Below are 9,946 nucleotides of genomic sequence, written 5' to 3'. Positions count from 1 at the left end.
ATGAGTTTTTTTCTGAAAGTTATGAGGAAACAAAACCGAGGGCCGAGGGGTATACGTAGGTAGGTTTACCTAATCGACATAAGTAAGCTGACACCAGTTTTCTTATACACCCTTATATTTATTCAACAGTACCTCACAAATGGAAAGGATATTGGAATCAACATAGTTATTAGGTGATCTCTGTTTATTACATGTCCAAAACATTTCGGCATCTCCCGTCTTATTAGCTCAGTAATTATGTGGGTCATATGAAGAGTTTTTACATATAAACATCTCTATGTAGATCGCAGATACACAGTCTGCATAAATAACCTTTCGGAAAAACTTCGGAATCAACGTCGACAAATTGTATACACGTATACATATATATGTGTGTGTTTGTGTGTGCTGTATATATATATATATATATATATATGTATGTATGTGTGTGTATGTGTATATATATATATATATTTGTATGTATATAAATATATATATATACACACACACACACATATATATATATATATATATATATATATATATATATATATATATATATATATATATATATATATATAATAGCGTTATACTAAGACATCTGTTTCTTTTCTACACCACCTGTCTTTGTCTTTCGTTTTTTGTGTGTGAATTCTCCCTATATATATTTATATATATATATATATATATATATATATATATAGATTCAAGGCTTGAATATGGTACTTATGCGAATGCACCCGAATATTGCATCCCAAAAGGATGGGTGATTAAAATCAAACAATAAGCAACACGGATTTCAAAAGTGATTGCAGTACGCACGTTTCATGCTACTTCAATTTATTTAAGTAATGTGAGCATTACCTTAAATGCAATATGAAGAGCAATCTTCAGCTGCACGAAAAATGCAGAAAAAAGACATATTACAAATGTGGCAACATATTAAAACCAAGTGGGAGAGAGCATACATAAAATCCAAATGTGAGGAAGAATATATAAGTCCATCTTGACATAGCAGGGTCTATCAGGCTAGTAATTGATTCTAGACAAAAGTTTTAACTGTCTCAGTATTCTATTGTTTCTTATCTAGTGGTGATAGCAAAGGGACAATTACTTCTAAAGAGAGGGAAGGTGTAAGCAGTATGCATGGACAAGGCTATAAAAGTATTAAAATCTAGAGGTCTCACTGGTCATAGTAGTATCAGGTCATTTTATTACTATCAAAATGTTGAGGAATTAATGTTGAGGAATTATAGCCCTAGGTATATGGGTCAAATAGGTTTTTTACTTTTAGTCTGAATAGAGTAACAGTATAGTGGTACAGACAACAACAGAACTCTAACTAATGTTTACACAATAAGAGGTATGTTAATAAAATAAAATGAGATGTAATTATCTTCCACAAAAATCATGAAATAATGTCAATATTGAATTCAGGGGCTCTGGATAGGGTGTAAAATTTAAGGATATTAAGTATATTAAGTATATAGTGATCATGAACACTATTTTGAATTTTCTTTAAAAAAACTTATTAGCTGACGATAAGATAATGATACTATTTAGGAGACACATAGGTAAGCCTAATTTATATAATGTCAATAAAAGATAAAAATTATTATCGGATTTATATTAGTTTATACTGATGTTTAAGGGACTGAGAAAAGAAAGGATGTTAGGAAATAACAAGGATAATCAATACAGGAATCTGATGATTGATTTAAGTAGATTAGATGTTAAGGATAGAGATCAGGAATATATGTTGTAAAGTTTCAATTACCAAAATAAATATGTGCTAATTGATAGTTCTAGATGACCATAATAGAAGTAAAGTACTATAAATTTTGATAACTTTAGTTATTTAAATAAAAGTCCTATTTTTTTTTAAATTTAAAAGTGCGAGTAGAGCAATGCACACATGATACCCTAAGGTCTAATCTATTATTGAGTAGATTAGGATTGTTCCTATATATATATATATATATATATATATATATATATATATATACGTACACACACACATACATACATATCATAGGGAGAGAGTATGAGAGAGAATGGTAGGATATGATTCGTATGTGAATAAATTTCTTGCAGTATTACTGAGAAACATACTTTCATCCAGACCGGAGTGAAAATACTAAAAACGGAATGTACGTGAGAGAAGTGTGAGATAACTCGTGTGCAAGTGATTGTGTGTGTGCAGTGGGCGTGTGTATGAGCAGTATGTCGGTGTATCTATGTGTGTGTGCAGGCTGACGTGTATATGTGTGCGGCATTTTGAGAGGGTTGTGTGCGTGTGTATGTGTGTAGGTAACTATTCAAGTTTAACTAGGATTGGCAGAACGTTAGAACAACGGCTAAAATGCATTACGGTATTGGATTCGTCTCTTTACATACTGGTTCAAATCTGATTTGAGTCAAGTTTGCTTTTCATCCATCTAGTTCATCCTGGGTCGAAACACCTAAAGTAATATGAAGTACTGCAATCGGTATACTTGAATACAACTCTGCTACTCATAAAAATGTGGCCTTCAAAAACAATCATTTAATGTTCTCTTTTTCCTCGAAGAGACGTTTGTTAGATGGTATTCCTCGCTAGCGTCTGCCGTACACCTATCCGTCGAGACATCTGAACCAATGTAACAATAGTCGATAAAATCAATACTGACGTGTGTGTGTGTGTTTGAGTGTGTACTTGTGTGTCTGAGTGTCTGCGTGTATGAGTCTGTGTGTGTGTATGTGTGTGTATACATGTGTACATACATATGTGCTTTTATATATATATATATGTATGTGTGTGTGTGTGTCTGTGTGTGTGTGTGTGTGTATGTATGTATGGTTATACATACATATACACAGAAACACACACACACATAAAAATACAGGCATGTTTGTATATATATATATATTGGCACATATATATACATACATATATACATGTACATAGACACACATATATACATACATATATATATATATATATATACGCGCACACACGCACACACACGGACATATATCTAATCCTGTGTGTGAGTGCGTTTGCATCTATTTCAATTTCATTATAACACCCGGTATTTCCTGCTTGACATTTCCAACTATGGAGAGGAAAGCTCTAAAATTATTTACACAATTCAGGATATTATTTCCCTGTCAATAGTTGCGATATAAATCTTGTCCATAATTTCCTGAACACCTCCCACTCTTCGTTCTTCCCCAAAAAATCTTTCCATAAGGTTTCACACAAATACCACATTAATGGGTATGATGCAGTACTTGAAAAATTCTTCGTCAGATATTTAATGATCGCTTTCAATAACTTTCGTTTTGCTTTCTTTTGATATTTTTTTTTATTTATATATTTATGTACATTTTCATTAATGATTTTTTTTATTTTTATTTTTTTATTTTGTCCTCTCGATATCCAGAAGTCTGTGTGGCATCTTTCACCATCAAGTGCTGAACTGTGGCCACTTCGAAATCAATTCATCGGATGATTGACAGCGGAGTACGATGAACCTATTCGCATAAACATATATTTTGAAAGTTTGTGTCTTATTGGTATTTTTTGGTCTATTTTAATTTTCTTTTATAGCATTATTTCTTTTTTTTTTTAACTATCCTTCTGAAACGTCAGAAATTTAATAGCAGTGTGATACCCAAGAGGTATTATTTCTTATTCCTGATTGTTTTTTCTTCTTCTTCTTCTTCTTCTTCTTCTTCTTCTTCTTCTTCTTCTTCTTCTTCTTCTTCTTCTTCTTATTATTATTATTATTATTATTATTATTATTATTATTATTATTATTATTATTATTATTATTATTATTATTATTTTCTTCTTCTTCTTTTCATTCTTCACCACCGCCATTAGATTGTGGAGGCCGACGAGAATGCAAAGCTTCTAAATGTAGCCATTCTTAGGATTTACTTTTGCTTTCGTTTCTTGGCTCAAATACCAGTTGGATCGGTTTTTAACCTTTAATACTTCCGTGGCCAATGAAATAAGTATTGATAATATACCAAAGCGGAAGTACATCAAATAACCACAGGTACATGCAATGTATCTATATTGTGCTATTAATAGGTAGTGTTGTTAATTTTATTATGGCTCATAGAGGAATCGATGTACATGTAGCATTTGCAGGACGTTCTTCGAGAATGTGAATAACCAAAAATTACCAATAGTCTTCAAATAGACAGAACTACTAGCAGTTCCATGGGAGAAAGTCTATCATATATTCGGGATATATTTGTAATTATTAGGAATACATAATGGAATACATAATTTATTCCGAATAGTGCAATTGTTTAAGTCATACTTGTGTGGATAATAATCATGCTTGACTCTAATTTTCGAATGCGTTTGGAATTACTTGTGAACATGAGTCGGCCGTCAACTAAGGCCATGACAAAGAGAAACCTAACATTTTTTTTCTGATAATATTGGTTTATTTTGATTAAGCTGAATGATAATGTATTTTATAAGTGACAAATAGATGTGACGTTTATGTGTCATTATGTGTCGTTTATGACGCAGTTTGTGAAATTGAAATGAATATCATTACCTGAACATCGTTACCTTAGTGAGAGTTTATCATTTGCTCTAAAGTAGTCACTACACAGAGTTGTCGATATTGCTATTTATGAAAGCGATGGCACGGAACAAACGGCAACGCATACGGTTAAAAATACATCAAACCAATTTTTTCACTTCTACTTTCTCAATCAACACCTACACGGGATCACCTTTACTTTTAATTCTTCAGGGATAGATAAAATGAGAACCACGCGTTTACAAAAGGTATTTCAATTAAGTACAGTCTTCCCCGACTTAGTTGTATCAATGTAAGAATTCTATATTCACCCATAAATTTTCTGCATTGTTCTTTGTAAAGTATATTATGGTTCTAATTTTATTTTGGTGTAATTTTTACACTTTAGAATTAATTTATGAATATAATACAAACAACCGGCAATTATTTTATCAAATGAAATAGTAAGAGACTCTGTATACTAGTTTTATCATAATATTATAGTTATTTATTTATGTTACAAAATTTAACCATCAAATTTACATTCTAGTTTCTACATATATCCAGTTGTAATCTTTCATTTGGACTTTTAATTTCACTAAATACAACCATATATTACTATATTTGTATGCTTCAATACACATACTCATTCATACACACACACACACATACATTTGCACGTATGAATCTATAAATACGTGTGTGTTAGAAAGAGAGAGAATATTTATTTCGTTATTGCCCACAAGGGGCTAAACATAGCGGGGCAAACAAAGACAGACAAAGGGATTAAGTCGATTAGATCGACCCCAGTGCGTAAATGGTACTTATTTAATCGACCCCAAAAGGATGAAAGGCAAAGTCAACCTCGGCGGAATTTGAACTCAGCACGTTAGCTATTTCAGCCGGCGTGCTAACGTTTCTGCCAGCTCGCCGCCCTAAGGAGATGGAATATTAATAATCGTATGTAAGTGAAATTCGACACTTTATTAAATATGTTTATTAAATCACAGTTTATTAAATATATTTATTAAATCACGGTTTATTATTTGTCAAAAAGGAAGGACATATTAGATAATGAACATCACTACATTGTAGATAGATAGATAGATAGATAGATAAGACAGACTGACAGGCAGGCAGGCAAGCAGACAGGCAGACAGACAGACAGGCAGACAGACAGACAGACAGACAGATCGATAGATAGATAGATAGATAGATAGATAGATAGATAGATAGATAGATAGATAACTTTCTTTTATTAGCCACACAGGGCTGCACACAGAGGGGACAAATACAACTGTAGAGCTTTTCTTTAAAAAATAAAATTTAAAATTTTAAAAAAATAAAAATAAAAATAAAAAATCCGATCAAAAGGGATCGGTAGGGGCAAAAAAGGGGGGGAGTATTGTATATCACAGAAAATGTCAATTGTGTAAAATGGGGTAACATTAGGTTTATCCATGGAGAGAAAAGCCTACGGAAAAGACCATGGTAACTTCAGCAGGGAATAGACACATGAGAGCGAAGTGCTCTCTCTCTCTCTCTCTCTTTTTTTTTTCTCGATTTATAGGATCATGCTCAAAGAGGTATCGTCACTCGCACGCACCATCTTTGCTACATTCACTCACCTTTTAATGAAAGTTTCACGAGACAAAAACTGTCTCTCTATTCTCACCTTCCTTTTGAAGTGATACTTGAAAAAGTTGATGATCGATTGGCCAGAGAGGTAAGTTTTCGTCTCTAATCCTTTCGCTCGGGTCCACCACACACATTCTTTCACCATGGCCACCAGTATGATGAACACTGCCTTGCCTTCCCTGTTGAGGGACGGTGGTGGAGCAATTTGCACAATAGACTCGGCTGACAGGCGGACTCGTCCCACACGTGACAGCAGCCGTTCGGCATAAGCCCACAAGTCGGAAATCTTTGGACACTGCACGATTGCGTGCAGAACGGTTTCGTCGCTCTGACGGCATCTCAGGCAGGTCGGTCCGGTGTGTCTCGAACCGTGCCTGTAAAGCTTATCCCGAATGGGTAATGCTTCTCGATAGCACTGCTAGGCCAGGGATCTCTGGTGGTTGTCCATAGGTCCCGGCCTGAAAGTTGTCCTGAACAGGCGGGTCAGGTGTTCCTCGTCGACGCCCAGATCCTGCCCGAGATCGTCGTCGCACCTCCCCTCCACTAATCCTCTATAGAACGCTTTTGTGGAATCAAAGTTGCACAAGATTGGTCCCGGATGGCAGAGTTGCTTGAGAGCAACGCGACACTCGCGGTGCCATTTGCCGAGCCTAGGTCTCTGTTTAATCCACGACTGCAGTTCGGCTAAGGAGACGAGCTGCGGGAAAGCGCGCCGCACAAACGGCGACCACACCTGTTCACCGTCGTCTATGAAGCGCCGGAGATGTCGCAGTCTTAGCGCATGTCTGCGCATCATCAACCACGGCATACCCAGCCCTCCATTTTGCGGCTGTTGACAGTAAATGGATCGCCTAACCATAGGAACGCTTCCCTTCCACAAGAAACGGAAGAGTATGCGTTCCAGTTTGATGATGGTAGGGTCGGGACAAGGCACGACAGTCAGACGGTATTCGAGGACGGATGCAATGTACGCGTTCGCCACCTCCGCCCGACCTTTTAGGGATAGCTTCCTCTCGGCCAATTGCCGGGTGCGAGTGACCACCCTAGTCGTTATTTCACCCCAGTTCTTCTCCATTTGGAGGTCCGGACCGAACCAGACTCCGAGCAATTTAACCGGCCCGTCGTTCCAGCGTCCCACAGTGGAGACGCTGTTAGACGGCATAGGCTTGCTTCTCCAGGTGCCGAGCCGCAAGCCCACTGACTTATCCCGGTTAATTTTTGCTCCCGTTACCGCTTCGTATTCTTTTAGTCTCTCGCCGACCAGCTCGATGTGCTTTTGGCTCGACACTATGACGGTGACGTCGTCCGCGTATGCAGACACGCTCGTCCCACATCCCAGCTCTCGTGGGATGCCCCTCAGCGTCGCCAGCTTCCGCAGTAGAGGCTCAAGAGTTAATACATACAGAAGGGCTGAGAGGGGGCATCCTTGACGAACCGAACGCCTGATGCCGAAGGGTCTGGATAGATGACTGTTTACGCGAACTACCGAGCGGATGCCGCTGAATAAGGCAGCGATCCAACAGCGGAAGACGGGACCGAAACCAGCCGCTATGAGGACAGCTTCCAAGTAGTGATGGTCTACCCTATCGAAAGCTTTTGATTGATCCAAATTGATCAGCGCCCCACCCATGCCAGGTTCCTTAACTACCTTGTCCATGATGTAGCGGATCAGATAGAGGTTGTCATGGATACTCCTACCCGGCACGGCGCACGTCTGCGCCCTGTCGACTAGTTTCGAGATGACAAGCGCCAACCTCTCGGCTAACACTTTGGCCAAAATTTTCAAATCTGCGTTGAGCAGAATGATGGGCCGAAAATTATCTATGACGTTTCCCTTGTTTGGGTCTTTCTTTAGTAGTGCCACTGCTCCTCGCTTTACAAAGACGGGGATGCTCCCGTTTTGCTGCCAGTTGCAGTAGACAGCTGCCAAGACGCCTCCAAACAAATTTGGCATATGACAATAAAGTTCGTAGGGCAGACCATTCAAGCCTGGCGACTTGTCTCCCTTGCAGCCTGCCATCGCATCCCGTACGTCCGCGGCTGTGATGGGTCTTTCACAACACTCCGCCTCTCTTGCTGAGAGTTGTGGCAGGCCATGCAGGTAGGCACTAAAGTCTACTCTGCGTTCTGACCCACCAGTTGTCCCGAACAGTCGGGCAAAGTGCTGTTGAAAGGCCTCGCACATCCTTTCAGGCTCGAGTAATTCGCGCCCTTCTTTATCTGTCAGAGACCTAATGGTGGCTCTGTTGCCTCGTTGCGCCTCCGCTACTCGGGCCTCGCGGGCCGCTCCAATTCCTTCGTCCCTCAGAGCACGCATCCTAGCTCTGACAACGCATCCTTCGTGTTTGGTGTTGAAGTGTTGGTCGAGGGCCAACCTCGCCGCCACTACGTTGGACGCGATGCCAGTACTAAGTGCCTCTTCTAATTTCTTAACTAGGTCTCCCTCTATTCTATTTCGGTCTAACGCTAGGGCTTTACTGTACCTAACAGATTCTGACTTGATTGCTTTTTTGAGGGCATACCACCATCTGTTGTTGATGATGGCACCCGTTAATGCTCTCTTAGATAGATAGATAGATAGATAGATAGATAGATAGATAGATAGATAGATAGATAGATAGATAGATAGATAGATATAGCTATACTTAAAGTATGATATATATATATGAGAAAATAAAATGGACTTGGACGGATTATATTTCAATATTTGTTTGTTCCGTTACGCTTGGCTTGGGACCAAATGACAACAGCACACGAGATAAGCCAACAATTGAACCTCAATGTGGCCGCTTCACATGGTAAAAACAGCCAAATCTCACTCAAGTCAAATCATAGTGTATTAAATAAGGAAAACACACGTTGGATTATTTAGTTCGACAAACACCTTAAAGGACATTTTTGTAATGGCTGGAGCGCCCTCTTCATATAACAACCGAACAGGAAATTGTTCGAAAACTAGCCAATACATTAGTGTACCAGTTAATGAGATATATATTCTCAGACGTGATAAGTTGACATTTTGAGTAAACAGTGCATGTCACGGTTAATTTATCTTTTCCTCAGTCTGCTGTAGATAAAATAAATTACCCGTCATTCATTGAGATTAGTTGACGAAGCATCAAAGATGTTGATAGAAATATAACAGATATGCTGAGGGGTATGCTGAAAAGTTCCTGGCTCTGGGTAAAAAAAAATAAAAGATCAGTTAATCATGTTTTATTCGACGTATCCCCCTCTTAAATTCATACATTTATTGTAACGGTCCTTGTTTTTCTAAGCCCAGTAAAAGGAACTCGGAAGGTTGGACCTCCAACAGGCCTTTTCCGACACCCTGAAAGCCAGGAATTTTTAGCGTCCCCTCGTTTGTGATAGCGCACTGTCTATGTATTTAATGTAAAGAATACACTCTTCAGGTAAATTCTGTAGGCCATTTTATTGATATAGTCAACGTCACTTTCGTTCCAATGCCTTTCTCTCTCTCGCTCTCCCACTCTCTTTCTCTCTCTTTATGTATACATACACACATGGACATATGCACACTCACACACATATGGACATACATACACACACACACACTCACAAGAAATTCACAAACATTCACACACACGCATACACAAGCGCGCACACACACACACACATTCACATATACACATATGTCTACTTATGGATGTTGATCACTCAGTCTTACTTCCCGGCTAGAATACACATGACTGAGAAGGTCTAACAGATAGCACATGTCCAATTTTTGCAGTCACTAACTAGCTTTAAAGACATGTTTCACTCCCGTCTGCATTGTCCTT

The 9,946-nt window shown here is 38.4% G+C and overlaps 1 long non-coding RNA gene across 1 annotated transcript in view; it reads left to right on the top strand.

Annotated features, from left to right (window-relative positions):
* Positions 1 to 3,529: 3,529 nt before the first annotated feature.
* The window catches only part of LOC128247672 (uncharacterized), a 35,751-nt gene continuing 29,334 nt past the window's right edge, over positions 3,530 to 9,946 (top strand). Inside the window, exon 1 of the long non-coding RNA XR_008264034.2 lies at positions 3,530 to 4,777. This is a non-coding gene — a long non-coding RNA (uncharacterized LOC128247672). The remainder of the gene's footprint in view (positions 4,778 to 9,946) is intronic.

The sequence above is a fragment of the Octopus bimaculoides genome, chromosome 4 (genome assembly GCF_046866305.1).
Source record: "Octopus bimaculoides isolate indiv1 chromosome 4, ASM4686630v1, whole genome shotgun sequence".
Lineage (NCBI taxonomy): Eukaryota > Metazoa > Mollusca > Cephalopoda > Octopoda > Octopodidae > Octopus > Octopus bimaculoides.
This window is presented reverse-complemented; position numbering and strand designations above follow the sequence as displayed.